Raw genomic sequence first — 15,144 nt, 5'->3', positions numbered from 1 at the left:
TCAGATGACACGTGTCCTCACGCTAGTCGTAGCATTACAAACAAACAGTGTATAGGCAAAATTAACATTACACCAAACATAAGAATACATTGCATAATAATAGTCTACACGCCATAAAGAGATCGTAGAAACAAGAACCACTAAATTCGGAGCTACAATTATTAAGTTATGAATTTTCGAAATTATTTAGTGCTTAGACTAGATTAATCCTAATGAACAATTTTAACTCAAGTTTCATGGCTAAACAGTGTTATTAGTTGATAGACAATATTAATACAAAATTATTGCAACTGGAATGGGTTAAAAAGGAGTAAAAATGGAATTTCTATGAATTAAATAAGTTCTGGATATATTTTTATACATACAAACCATTTCCCAAATTATTTTCTGAATTTTCTAAGCTTCTGGACTGGGCACACTAATACAGAGAAGGTCGGGCTTTAATCTGTAAAATCTGCCAGACACAGCCTACTCCCGCGGGGACGGCGGGTTGTTTACGAAAAAGAGCGGGGGCTTTTTGAGAAAAGGGCGCGACGAAGGGGTATGCTTGATCCTGGACCGCACGATAGAAAATGGATGGCCCAGATTAGATCACCCATCAAGTGAACCGGTATGCGACACAGACCGTTGGATCCCCAAGCAGCGGCCCAGATTTAATTACCCGAGATTCCATCGCGACCCTCGGATCCTGATCAAACGGCCTCCCGCCCGAGCCGTGGAGGGGATCCTCATCTAATCTCAACCGTTCCCATTAGATCCAACCGTCAACTATTAGCGTACCAGCGCCAGAGCCATAGCCGATGGTTCCAAGATCAACGAACCAGGATCGATCCATCGAAGGATATGCCTATATCTAATCCTAGCCGATCACAGTGGGACGGACGGCTAGATGCCTCCCATTATCCTCCCCCACGCCAACAACAGAGCAGAGGCGGCGCCGCCCAGCCCATGCGACGGCGCCATCGCCGGTGCACACGACACATCACCCTGGCGTGCGATTCTTCAATACAATGTGATCATTACGAAGTGGAAGCGATGGCGAACACAACGAAAGTGATCATACCGGCGAACATCGAGGCGCAGGGACCCATCCACGGTCGTGGCGGATCTGCGACGATGGGGTTGCTCCGGTGAGCGATTCCGGAGTCACGAACAGCCCAATCCGCCAGAAGGGGCCACGGAAACGTTCCTCCGTGCCATGGCAAAGCTCACCGGCAAAGCTTGGAGGCCCCCACGGCGACCGAACTTCGATTTCCCCCTGGCGGCCAACCTTCTCTCTCTCAGTCTCTTCCTCCGTTCTCAGCTGACCGCACGGCGAGGGGGGGGGTCACGGCTACCTATATATGCGTCAAAGGGGGAGAGTCCGAGAAGGGAGGGTTGGTTGCACCATGCACGGCGGCCGAGCGGAGATCCGGTGAAGACGGCGCGAAAATCGGCCAAGGAAACGCGTTCAGTTGGGGAAGACGCCTGCAGCTAGGGCCCATACGTCACTGACCTGAAATGCATCTGCGCAAGGATGGAACGCGCCTGGCGCCTGGGCCCGCGTGGCAGTAGGTTCACGGCTGAGGGTGCGCGGTAGGGAGATGGGCCGACTGGCTGGGCCGAAAGCAGGGAGTTGGCCCAATAGAGTTGGCCCCTTTCTTTTACAATTCTAGTTTGTTTCCAATTTCATATTTCAATTCCAATTTGAATTCAAAATTTGTGGTGAATTTGTCTTACCCTTAAGTGTTCCATTTGAACATAGTATGGACAATTTATTTATTTTATACATTTATTTTGTTTGTTTAGTATTTTCTTCCTTTTCCTCAAACCCTAAAATTTCCTCTTCTACTTCAAATTCTCACTTCAAATCCAAACATATGTTTTGAGCTTCAACTTTTCCAGTATCAAAATAATTCCTAATATAAAATCTACTGTTTACAATATTATTTTTTATTCTTTTCCTTATTATATATTTATGGAAGAAATAACTAGTTCCATTAAATCCCCTTTCCTATTTTCTATTTTATTCTCACTTATACTTTGAGGTCCCAAGTTTAAATTATGACTCTTTGTTACATGCTTCACCATATATTCATAAGTATAAAATGCCTATAGTGCTTCATTTAATGAAATGGATAACCATTTAGTTGAATTGAAAATCTTTCTATTATTTCTTTTTCTGAATTAATTCTCGGTTTCAAAATCCAGCCCTCAAAATTCAAGGCTCAAGTATAATTTGAGGTATCTTAATTTACTATTTTATTTATTTCTTTATTTATTTTTATTATTTTTTTATATATAAATTTTGGGCTTTACAGGGGGCACCACAAGTTTTTGCCTATTGACAGGTTGATCAGGTAGACATGGCCGAAGAGGATGCGATCCGAAACGGCCTCTGTGCATTAAAGTCCCATCAAGTATTGATATTATCTGATCGCAAGAGCTGATGACTTGCATCGAGCTGAGTCCTTACTTCGGGAACAAAACCTCATGAGGTCAATTGTTTCCAAAGTTTTCGCTGATGCTTTTGGTTCGCCAAGCTCCACCAAAAGGCAGGGGGCATATGTTGGACACCAAAATGAGCGGACGGTCCGGCCCATGGGCCCAGATGATCCGCGTATCCCGAGATTAGATTAACTTGGATGTTTATCCTTATCTCGTGCGTGGTTATCCATCTAATCACGTGGGAGTTTGTTAGCTATCTCTTAGGAAAAGGTCCAGACCTCCTCCCCTATAAATATAAAGGGGTACGGCCGATTGAGAACCCCCGAACACATTCCAATCGAACCAATTACCTTATTTACTTTTCCTGCCCTAGGAGTAGATGTAGCATAGTTCTAGTTGTAGTCTTCCACATATCCACCTCCATCCCTATTCGACTCTACGTCGTCTAGATCCGTCTTGGGTGGCCTGCCGATCCCAAGACAACCCTAGGATCTCACCCCTCCCGGCGGGCAAGATCTAGTTGTCCATCCAAGACCTCTTCCTCGAATTGATCTCTTAATTCCTAGGCGGCTCCACGTCATCTGGGGACGCCCCGGGTGACCTGTCGACCCAGAGCACCTTAAGATCTTTTCCCCCCAGGGGACGAGATCTATATTCTAGCAAGGAGGAGGAAGACGACCCTGTCACCAGGTCGCGGACCGTCCGACCATCGGGCAGGGAACCCTAGCCTCGCGCCAGGTCGCGAACCATCTGGCCCTGTGCCGCGGACCGTCCGCGCCTGACCAGAGAGCACCGCCGCTGGTTCGTATTGAGTGATTGGCGCCCCCAAAAAGGCACCAACAGCACCCAAGGCTTCAATGCTGGTGCAGCGATCCCGTCTGCGACGACCGCACATCTCTCCCGCTTTCCCTTCTCTCATGGCGAGCTTGGATCTTGGTGGCGTTTTCGGGTGCTTTGGTGTCATGGGAAGGGGGTCACGACACCGACTTCTTATACCCCAGCATCGATATGGATGGTGGAGTTCGACGGGGATCTTGACGGCTTCCACGACGTTTGTTGCCGAGCTGTTCATGGGGTAGGTGTTGAGTTCGACCAGCGGGACCCATATGTCATCGGACACAGGAAAGGCGGGTTGTGGACCGAGTGGCTGTTTTGCGGGTCCCGGGGTGTCAGCGACGGGAATGCGCGTGCAAGAATTGGGCCGGCGTGTTGAGTGGGCTAGGCCGAGGAACATGTTTTGACCTAGAGATGCTTTTCTTTTTTTCTGTTTTCTATTTCCTTTCTAAATTCAAAGTTTCACTAGGTGAGTGTCCGTGCGTTGCAACGGAACCGTATAATAACACAATAACTTATGTACATATGTGTGTTATATTGTTATATGTATGTTCCCGTGCGTTGCAACGGAAGTAAAACATTTGTATGAAACATTGATACGGAACGACAAACATCACTATAATATGCAAAATCCGTGTGGAAAACATTATCATTGTCACACAAATTATTTCTAAAAAGTTAATTTAGAATTTTTAATTATAGACAAATGTGTCGACAACCGTACACTAATCAGCTAATCCTTTTAGCGATATCGATAAGTCTCTGTTATACGTTTGCAGGGATGGCATATCAGCACGAATTGTCCTCATAACTTAACAGATCAATCATAAAGTTCCTTCGAAGAATCTTTGCATCCTACAAACAAAGACATAAGAAAACAAAACATATTATCTTGTAAAACGAGGTAGCTGGAATATATGTTTTAAACATAAAACGAACGTACTACACTCACCCCAACAAATTTCATTCGTCTGTCATTCCCCCACATGGCCATAGCTTGTAGAACAAGGTAGCTGGTATTAAACCTATAGAATAATGTTTAGACAACTATGTTTTATACAATGATTATCATAAAAAAATCTAAACTGCTGAGAAGGTGGTACGAAGAAAATACCCTCTTAAGTCAATTGGAACACCAGTCTGAATTGTATGTTCCCACTTAAATATATCCTCCGCTCATTCAGAACGTTTCTTGTTGTAAGCAATCTTATATTTCTTTGAGGCCATGATAATCGCTTCCGCAAACCTCTTGTGTGGCATGTGATTACACCAATCTTGAGTCAGTGTAAAGTCGATAAAAGTCACATGCTTTTTAACATGATCTATTACGAAAAGGGTGTGACATCCGTTGAATTTTCATGGCATAAGAACCTGCAAAATATCAGTCATTAGAATTGCAAAGAACTGTCCTTTATAAGTACATTTGAAATGAACACATACTTACATATCTACAACCCGTGATATAATAATTCATTGATGGCCAACAATCGAGTGTTTTGGCTAACTCTTCTGCTGTAGTATCATGATGGTACTTTGGAAGTTTACCAAAACCAACCATTCTCTGGACAATATATACATGTCCACATGAGGATTAGATGTAGATACTATATATTAATACATTAATGATTGGAAACAAACTTACCCAGAAACACATGTCCATATAATGCTTTCTATTATTTATGATTTCTCCTTTCGGCCCATGTGACTCTTTATTGGCAAGCAGCTGAACAGCCATGTCAAAACATCTTAGAGTCATATGTAGTGGTAGCATCGCGTTTTCTATGTGCGCGTGCGTGAAAGTAGTCGTCGTAGCAGCACGCAAACACACGTACACATGGTAATGGGAGTCGGTGCACTGATCCCCATTAGCTTGGTAAAGCTCCACCGAACAGCCTCGCGGGTTCCTCTCCACGCATATACAGGCAACCTGGTTCGAGGCCGTTTCCAAGTCCACACAATTCAGTAATCCACCATACATTTCTATATGTTCAATTGTACTGCTATTGCCACTCCACGTGTAATCACCAGCCTAAAAGCTCGTTTACAACTGATGCTGATTTGTTTGTATTGATTTCTTTGCTTCAAAAATTAATATTCTGGTAACTATTTTTTGGCTCGTCCATGGTGAGAGAACAGGCAATTTGAGTATGTGCTATACTCTCTTCTGATAGTTTTTGCTAAATATAGTAGCATAACTTGCTCTCTTGGTAAAAACAAGACACAGAGACAAAAGCTAAAATCACGCCCTCGCTAAATATACTGTATTGTATGTCTCCACGCATATACAGGCAGTCTGGTTCGAGGCCGTTTCCAAGTTCACGTATTTCAGTTATCCACCAAATGATTCAGTGCCATACAATATGTTGTACTCAAGCACACAGATAGTAACGACACTAACATAAATCGGTATGAAGAATAAGAACAAAGCCAAGTTTGTGACTGAACTTCACTCAGTTCTATCCTACCAATCTAGTGATCCAAACAGTTTAACGGCAGAGCCAGACTCCATGCAGGGAGAGAGAGAGAGAGTAAGAAGGAAAGAGAGAGATCTGTGGTGCCGCTGCTGTTGCCGGCCTCTGTCTGGCGTTGGTGTTGGCGTGAGGAAGAAGAGAACCAACACATGCACTCTGCAATGCAATCTTAATTTTTTGTGATAGGTGACAAATTTTGGAGGCGCGAAAAGAGGGAGAGCAGATAGAAACTGGGGGGTGTGGCTACATTTATAGCCGATGAGGACACTGCCGATTTCCACCTTCCATAGTTCCATCAATAGAGAAAGTTGGAAAGGAAAGAGATCCACACATTCAAGGAAACATAGCAGAGAAAAATATAGGAAGGGATCCACCTCAGCTAAAATTACGGAGGTAAATATGACATTCGCACTACAGACATAAGGCAGGAGTATCTTCTAAATGGAGCAAAATCATAAACCCAAAATAGCAGTTAAATCTGTTCAAACAAAATTTCCTAACAATATCCTACTTTTTGGTCCCATAGAAGGGCACATGTGATTCTATTGACATTTTTTAAAGTCAGTGTCGTAATTTTCATAGTCATAGGTGAGTGCCCGTGCGTTGCAACGGGAACATATAATAACATAATAACTTATATACAAAATGTGTCTTATATTAGTATAAGAAAATGTTTCATAATCCATTTGTAATCCTAGCCATACATAAATTTTGTTATTTTAATTTAGTTGTTTCACTACTACATTACAACCATCGGTATCATGCAGACTTCGATATATGCCACGATTTGCATGGTTTCATCATTAAAGAGAACGTGCCATACCTGCCGGTAGAAGTTCCCTCGTACATTGTCAGTCATCAGGTACACACCACCATACACGCTTGCTTAAACAAAAAAAAGCAAGTGTATGTGTTTGCGAAGAGAATTAAAGGCAGGCCGGCACAAAAGCTACCCCGACGATGGCGAGTGGTCATTGCTGTCAGTCTTCCTCTATGTCACCTCTGGCGCCAAGATAATGTCATAGTCCTTGATATAGTAGTCGTCGAACGCGCACGACATATCGAGTACCGATGACTCTTGGTTGGGCTGCCAAACGAAGTGCACCCCAGGCTCATCAGCGAGGTAATACACCTAACCGTTGCACCACCGGATGTGCTACTCCTCTACATACATCTTGTTCGAGGACACTCACACAATGTCAGCAACGGCCGTCGTCCTAGCGCACAAGAATTCATGGCCGGTCAGTAGTGACTTACGTGGCAGGTTGAGCTTCAAGTAATGATGAGCTGGACGGTGTGACGACGTCGTTGTCGGATGTGGTGCCTAGAACAACCCAAGAGTTGCCGGCGTTGGTGACGACCATGAGGTCCCCCTGTTTGAGATGGACAGCGCGGTGCAGCTGCTCTGGATCGCGTCCAAGCAGTGGCTGCGGCGGAGCTTGCCGAACACAGCGACGCATGCGGCCACGTAGTACTGCTTCCAGAGGTCGAACTGGCAGTCGCCAAGCTTCTTCTCGTCGTCGATGAGCGACGCCAACGTGAGCGCCTCCTACCAGTGGTGTTTGTTCGGGGTTTCCAAGTAAGAAACATGGATTCATCTTTAGCGTTGGTTTATGAAAATGACTCACAAGTCAGATCCATGGAAAAATATTACGGAGAATAAATGTCACTCATATAAAAAAGAATTTAAGTTGAAAACATTATTCAAACAAAAATAAATTGCATGCAAGGCTCTTCTTTAAATACTACTCCCTCCATCCAAAAATATAATTCAGGAATCTCATTGATAATTATCTACTACTACACATTATGCAAAAGTAGCAGGTAGGCTTTGGGAAAGATGTAGTAGATATTTTTACTCTAACAGATATTTGACATAAACACACATGTGGTGTAGTGGTAGCTACGAGCACATTTGCTTGAGAGGTCGCAGGTTCGAATCCCATTGTGGCCACATTTGTGTTTTTTTAATTTAATTTTAGCTAGGCGTGGGATGCACGTGGGAATGGGAATGAGATTTGCGGGGAGGGGGGAATGAGAAAGATAGTGGCAGACGGGAATGGGAATGAGCTTTGCGGGCAGGAAGGAATGGGAATGGCAGAACACTGGCAGAACATGGAATGACAGCCGGGAATGGGCTTTGCGGGGAGGGGGGAATGGGAATGGCAGAACACGGAATGGCAGCCTACCCCTTACCGGCTTAATAAGTAGTAGAGATATTTTAAACTCAAATTACATTTTCCTTTAAAATCTAAGTTTAGCAATTCAAATGCAACAAACAAAGAGTACCAGCATGATGCATTTTTTATATATATACTTTTTATATCACTTATTTCATTCTTTTGAGTAATGCTAGTATTTAACCAACGAAAGAAGAGAAAAAATAATAATTCACCTATATGAATAATTGTAATTTTTTTGTATTCTAGTTAATTTCAATTTCAAATTCCAGTTTCAAGACCTAATTATAACTTTGAATAATTGTGTTTTAATACTTCCAGCTCTTTAGTTTAAGAAAATAATTACAAATCTAATAACATCCTTATTAAAAGGATTTCTAATTTTTTTGAAGAACTTTCCGAATCTCCAAGACAATATTTTAGGGTGTTACACGAGCTGTCCCGCCCTTTTTTCGTCTGGGAAGAACCCCCTCGCGTGTGGCGCCCTCCGACGAAGGTTCCTGGGTTCACCACTGTGGCTCGGCACTGGTGCACAAGCGAGGTCACCAATGTTGGAATTTGATGCTCCCTCTCTCACGGTGTTGGCTCTACGATATCTATGGTTCGGGGGCACGACGCTCGCCCACCATATATCGGATCCCAGGCCCCTCCCTCTAGGGCACTAGAGGCTGGTGCACGGGACCCCCGAGCTAGTGGCGCAAAAGCCTAGTGCGCTGGATTGCAAGATGGGCTGATCAGGGAGTGATGGTAGGCCAGTCAGGTAGGAGTGCGGCCCAACCGCAAATAGTTTTATTTTTTCCGTTTTCTTTTTTAGTTTCTTTTCTTCCTATTTCAACTCTTAAATTCCACATTCAATTTCAACTTGAGTTCAACTTTAAACTTAAAATTTCCAATTAAGTGCACAACCAAATAAACCCCAACATGATGCATAGGTTATTTATGTTCTATTAGTTAATTTATTCACGTTAAATATGATTATTCATGTGTTCCAATGAATAAAGAGCAATACATATAAGAAGAGAAACTCTTCTCTTTTATTATCTACAAGTTGGGTATTACAACAGAGGACTTGGTCGTTGCTTCATAGACTTGCTCGGTGGGGGACTTGGTTGTTTGCTCCGCCTCGCGGATTTGCTCGGCGGGGGATCTGGTCGTCCGCTCCGTCTCGTAGACTTGCTCGGTGGGGGACTTGGTCATCTGCTCCACCTCGCGGACTTGCTTGGTGGGGGACTTGATCGTTCGCTCTGCCTCGCGAACTTGCTCGGTGGAGGCCAAAAAATGGGTTTATAGGCTTGCTCCGGGTACCCCGTTCCTTGGTACCTGACACCATTCAATTTAGTTCTAAGTCAGAAACAGTTCAAAACAAACCACAAAGGGGTAAAACTTGGAAAATGTGAAGAACATCTAGTTTCAAAAGTTACATACACCCCTAGGAACCGATTTGACACATCTAAAGAGGTTGGAAAGCTCAAGTTTGCAAAGTCACCATTTTGGAGCTAGTTTGAGCAAAATCCAGTTTCTGAGGAAGATAGAAGAAAAAGTCCAAAATCCATGACTTAGACTAGTTGGATTGTCAACACTTATGTTTGTCAAAGTCATAGGAACACCCTCAAAAAGAGTAAAAAAGATTTGAAGAAAAATTGGACAAAAGATAGAAATTTTGTGTTGCTGTCTGGTGCACCGGGGGCTCACCGGACTGTCTGGTGGAACACCGGACCGTCTAGTCCAAGGACTAAGAATCAATTAGTTTCATGTTAGTGCACCGGGGCTCACTAGACCGTTCAGTGGCACACCGGACCACCCAATGTGAATTGTAGTGAACATGCCAGCTTCGAGAAAATTGGAGCATCGCTCACCAGACCGTCCGGTGGCGCACCGAACCGTCTCACAAGGGACCAACGACTACGTGCAGATTCAAAATGGTCATCTGCTAGACCACTATTCACTATCTGGTGGTGCACCGGACATGCATTGTTCATGGTCCGATGCACCACCCAACTATGCAGTTTTTACATCTTTTCTCCAACGACTCTTTTGGTTGTTGGGGACTATAGACCCCCAACCATCACATTAAAGACACAAGATCTCTCCCAACCTAATACACATTAAGTGCAACATCTACAAACATTCAATGCAATCCCGCGCCGCATTTGATCGATTTGTGTTTGAGAGACTTAGCGGCTAGCACATTTGAGTGTTGCAAGGTCTTGTGATCATTTGAGTTTTGATTGTTTCTCATTCTCTCCCTCATTCTCTTGATGTAACAGTGAAACAAGAGGCTCTGATTCTTTGTGTGGAGGCCCTTGCAAGACTTAGTGTCCCCAAGATTGAGAAGAAAGCTCAACCGGTCTCCGTGACCGTTTGAGAGAGGGAAGGATTGAAAGAGATCCATCCTTAGTGGACTTCTCAACGAGCAGTAGGTTCCTTGGAAACGAACCTTGGAAAACAAATCATTGTGTCTTTGCATTCATTACTATTTGAGATTTGCTTCTTCCTCTCCCCCTCTATCTCTCTAGTTTCTTGCATGCGATCTTTTGAGTTGGCTTCCAAAGTTATCTGTATTAATTGAGCAACTCATAGCAAGAATAACTCTTCCACACTCCAATCTCATTAATACTCATTCTAACGTTAATCTTGGGAAAAGTTTGTGTTCAAAGTTTTTAATTTTTATGTTTCGCATATTCACCCCCTCTAGGTGACTTTCACACGCACCTCATAGTCTGATCGAGCACGACATTCTATAACCTTAAACTCACATCAATACCATCAAAACAGCAGCACAAGACGTAGGTATTACACATTTCGGCGGCCCGAACCTATATAAACCTTCGTGTTCCGTCGTGATGTGCTCGAACCATCGAGATATGGTCGATTTCACCAACCACAAAAGCATTGTGTGATATATCATGTAGTGTGTTGTCGGTACCAAACACCGACAAGTTTGACTCTCTTCACTTCTAAATTAGTCATAATAAAAAATATGTATAGAGAGTCGCGTAGGAATAGACACAAGATGTTGTATTTTGTATTTTTTTCATTTAACCTCCTAAAGATCCTACAAAAACCATGGTTACAGACATTAGTGCATGTCTCCGCCTGTACATGTGAGTTCCGCTTACTAGGGCAGTTATACACACGTGTTGGCGAGTGGAGACCAGGCTTACAAAATTCAGTAGCTAGTCCTCCTAAAGGCTTCTTTAATTAGGAGGAGATTAAATCATTTTTCCAGTAAAGTGTCTTGGGCACATTCCATGGCTCAATCGTGGCTTGTATAAAAACAAGACCAAAAAATTAGCAGTCAAATTAGTGTTGGTCAACCAAAGGACAAAGAAGAGCAAACTAACGACACAATTTAATCCCAATGAACACCATAAACTCAAGCTAGTTCCACGCAATCTCACCCCACGTCCGAATTAATCAACAAAATCAGCAAAACAACATCATGCGTAACAAACTCATGGTCACAATTTCCCGTTTTTTCTAAATGTTGTTTAAGAGCACGTTCAACATGAGTTTAAGAGCACGTTGAAAAGTCATCTAGAGGGGGTGAATTGGTGAAACCTGAAAATTATGAACTTTGAACACAAACTTAACCTGAGGTTAGCATTAGAATGAGAATAGTTAGAATTGGAGTGCGGAATAGAAGTTTTTCTTGCTACAAGTTGCTCAATCAAGTGGATAACTTTGGCAGCCAACTCAAAACGATCCCAAAGCATGAGAACTAGAGAGAGGGGAGAGAAAGCATCAAATCGGAAAAACAATATTAACACAAAGACACAAGCGATTTGTGTTCCCGAGGTTCGGTTCTAAAGAAGCTACTCCTCGTGGAGGAGTCCACGTAGAACGGGTCTCTTTCATTCATTTCCTTCTCTCAAACGGTCACTTAGACCGGGGAGTGATTCTTTTTAATCTCGAGGGTCGCTTAGACCCCACAAGAATCACCACACGTTTAGGTGTCTCTTGCTAGCTTTACAAGTGAATGAGAATTACAAGGGAGGAAGAAAGTACGATCAAGAACACCAAGCACAAAGAGCAACGAGATAATCACAGTTTCAAACTCTCTTGAGTCTCTCCAAAGCACTAATCACTAATGATCTTTAAACACAATTATGGCACTTGGAGAGGACTTTGAAGCTATGAGTGCAAATGGAGTGAACTCTTGCTCTTTGCAATGAATATGGGAGTTGGAATGCTTGGGTACCATTGAAGGGGGTGGTTGAGGTGGTATTTACAACCCTTATGTGATATCCTGACCCAGTAGATGGTGATATCATGGCCCAAGGCTTAATATAATTAATAGAGTACTCATACCAACATGGTGCATCTTCTTTTTCAGAAGCCTATCTCGAAAGAACCTCCAATTTAAGCGTGCTTGGCTTGGAGCAATTTGTGATGGGTGACCGACGGGGAAGTTTTCTTAGGTGCGCATGAGTGAGGACAAAGTGCGCACAAAAGACTCGTGTTGGTCTGTGGGGACAATATATGATCCTAGAGAGCTACCAGGAGTAAGTATCGTCGGTCCGGGAGTGGACGAGGTGTTACAAGTGGTATCAGAGCTGACCCTCGCGGTTTCACGGGCGTGTGTGGGCTAGGGGGTTTGGGTATATGGCGCATGGCACATGTGGGCCCGATGTGGTCACATGGCATGTCATATGACGACACTAGACACACAGACGTGGCCAAGACGAGATGTTCCTGACTTAGGGTTGACTGACGGGGATGTCAGTTTTCTAAGGGGTGGATTGTGATATCCTAGCCCAGTAGATGGTGATATCCAGGCTCAAGGCTTAATAGAATTAATAGAGTACTCATACTGACAAGATGCATCTTCTTTTTCGAAAGCCTATCTCGAAAGAACCTCCAAGTTAAGCATGCTTGGCTTGGAGCAATTTGAGATGGGTGATCGACCAGGAAGTTTTCTCGGGTGTGCATGAGTGAGGACAAAGTGCGCATAAAAGACAGTGTTGGTCTATGGGGACAATATATGATCCTAGAGAGCTGCCAGGAGTAAGTACCGCCGGTCCGAGAGTGGACGGGGTGTTACACCTTAACCACCACATAGTTGTTGCCTCTTCTCTGCCACTTGAGGACGGTCCACGAGCCTCGTCCGAACAGTATGCACTTGCAAGATCAACGGTTAGATCGCAACAGTCAGTTGTAACGGCTATATCAATGACTATAATTGCATTAAATGCGTCATCATATGTCAGATAAATTCTGATGCGGACGGTCCGGTCGTGCCTCCGGATGGTCCGCGTGGATGCTATAATTCATTTTACCGAACCCATCACCTTCGGGTTGGAGAGATCTTCAACAGGCAGACGGTTCACGCAGGGTGTCAGACAGTCTTCACTTATCTTTTATATGATCCATAGTAGAAATGTGCATTTGGCATAGTTCCTGTACAAAGTCACCACGGTGTCGCGGACGGTCCATCGGAAGGGCCCGGACAGTCCGCGAAGGGTGGTATTTTTTAAAAAAGTCTCCTGCCTGTGATAATGTTGCTTCTGACTTAGAATTGAGATGGATGGACTTATGCACCTGTGAATCAACGACTAGGCAACTATTTAGTCCATAAGGTTGTGATGGTCATCAAGCACCAAAATTAATTAAAGAAAAATGGTTAAGGCCATTTCCCTTTCACACGTTCAGCAGACCCCCGTTAAATGCATGGGCAAATATGCCAACATAATCTCGAGTCACTACAATGTGATGCTAAAAGGAAGAATATGAACTTGGTCATGATCCACTTACGGAAGAATCAGTGGTTCCAAAAGACTAGGGTGGAGCCAATTGCCTAGATCTTGAGCTCCTTCTGTAGCTTAGAGCGTGGCACCCCTGATGCATTATGCACCTTGAGGCAGAGCCTGAGGAGAACATCTCAACCACCACAACCCCGGCGAGGTAGTCAACATCGCAACCTTCCTTCACGAGCTACCACCTAGCCTCATTCCCAGCGAGCCGGAACAACACCTAGAACGAGCACCTCTCCGTCGAGTGCCGCACACTCCACACCTTGATGAGCTCGCCGAAGGCTGGCAATAGCGTCACATCATCGGCGGTGGTCCCCTTGATCGAAGAGGGGATGGGGCGATTGCTACATATGTTGATGTAGCTGAGAACGAGCTCAACGAGGGACTTGATCTCCCTTTGCGACAAGGAGGGTAAGCAGAGGCACAAAGGAGCTGGAGCAGGGAGCAGAGGTCGTCGGGGCGGTCGTGGAAGGAGAGCGAGGAGAAGAACCGGACGACCTCGAGTGGCGGGTCTGAGTAGGCGCTAAGGACACGCGAGAAGACACGATGGAAGTTAGTGAGGTCGGTGGCGTCGGGGGCCAGGGCGGTGGAGACAGCGGCGAGGAAGCCCGAGGCAGAGTCTCGGAGGAGTGACTCGAGGCTGGGAAGCAGAGGGCGGCACCCATGGAGAGAAGTCCACCACGATGGAACCGACGACCATGGTGTGGCAGGGGATGATGGAACTGTTGCATTTAACATGAGTCTTGCTGAACGTGCTCTTGAACCCGCGCGATTGTGCAACCCTTCGTAGGGGATTTGGTTGCGGTGCTCGAGGAGGTTGCGTTCTGTGGCAGAACCGTCTAGATTATTCCAGTTTAAGTGCCCAAGTCTCTCTTTAGAGGCAACGACACACTTAAATCAGAATAAACTATCAACCCCTCGGATCTAGTCCGATAAGGCCACTTACCAAGGATCGAGTACCACTTTCTCACTAGAAGGTGAGGCACAGAGAAATACAATAAAGCATAATACCATAAATTAAGGAAGTATCAGTAGTGATTACATTATCGGAGTTTCAGAAATAGTAACCATACTTTTTAATGCAGCAGAAATAACTAACGGAGAAAACTGAGTAACATGGTGAAGCCTGGCCACGCTACTCCTCCTGGTCCTCTCCTTCGGAAGCAGTAACCCACTCGACCGCCTATCTCGGTGGCAGGGATGAAGGCCAAGCCACACCAGTAACCAATTATCCAAGGAGTACCTGCAAAAATTATGCCGCAAGCAAGGCTGAGTATACTAATACTCAGCTAGACTTACCCGGTGTGAAGAGTCTACTCCTCTACCTCTAGACCATGAAGCTGTTTGGCTGAGGGGTTTGGTTTGCCAAGAGCACTAGCTGAGTATAAAACAAGTTTTAGCTCATCAAGTTCTAGAATAATACTTTTAGACTAGATGAGCACCTAACTATCCATGCATGGTATCAAACATTATGTCAAT

At 44.4% G+C, this 15,144-nt stretch overlaps 1 pseudogene; it reads right to left on the bottom strand.

The window, feature by feature from the left end:
- Nucleotides 1-13,574: 13,574 nt before the first annotated feature.
- On the bottom strand, nucleotides 13,575-14,365 carry LOC103631174 (uncharacterized; annotated as a pseudogene).
- Nucleotides 14,366-15,144: the final 779 nt, after the last annotated feature.

Source organism: Zea mays, chromosome 6 (genome assembly GCF_902167145.1).
Source record: "Zea mays cultivar B73 chromosome 6, Zm-B73-REFERENCE-NAM-5.0, whole genome shotgun sequence".
Classification (NCBI taxonomy): Eukaryota; Viridiplantae; Streptophyta; class Magnoliopsida; order Poales; family Poaceae; genus Zea; species Zea mays.
Note: the sequence above shows the minus strand (reverse complement) of the source record. Positions and strands in the feature narration are given on the sequence as shown.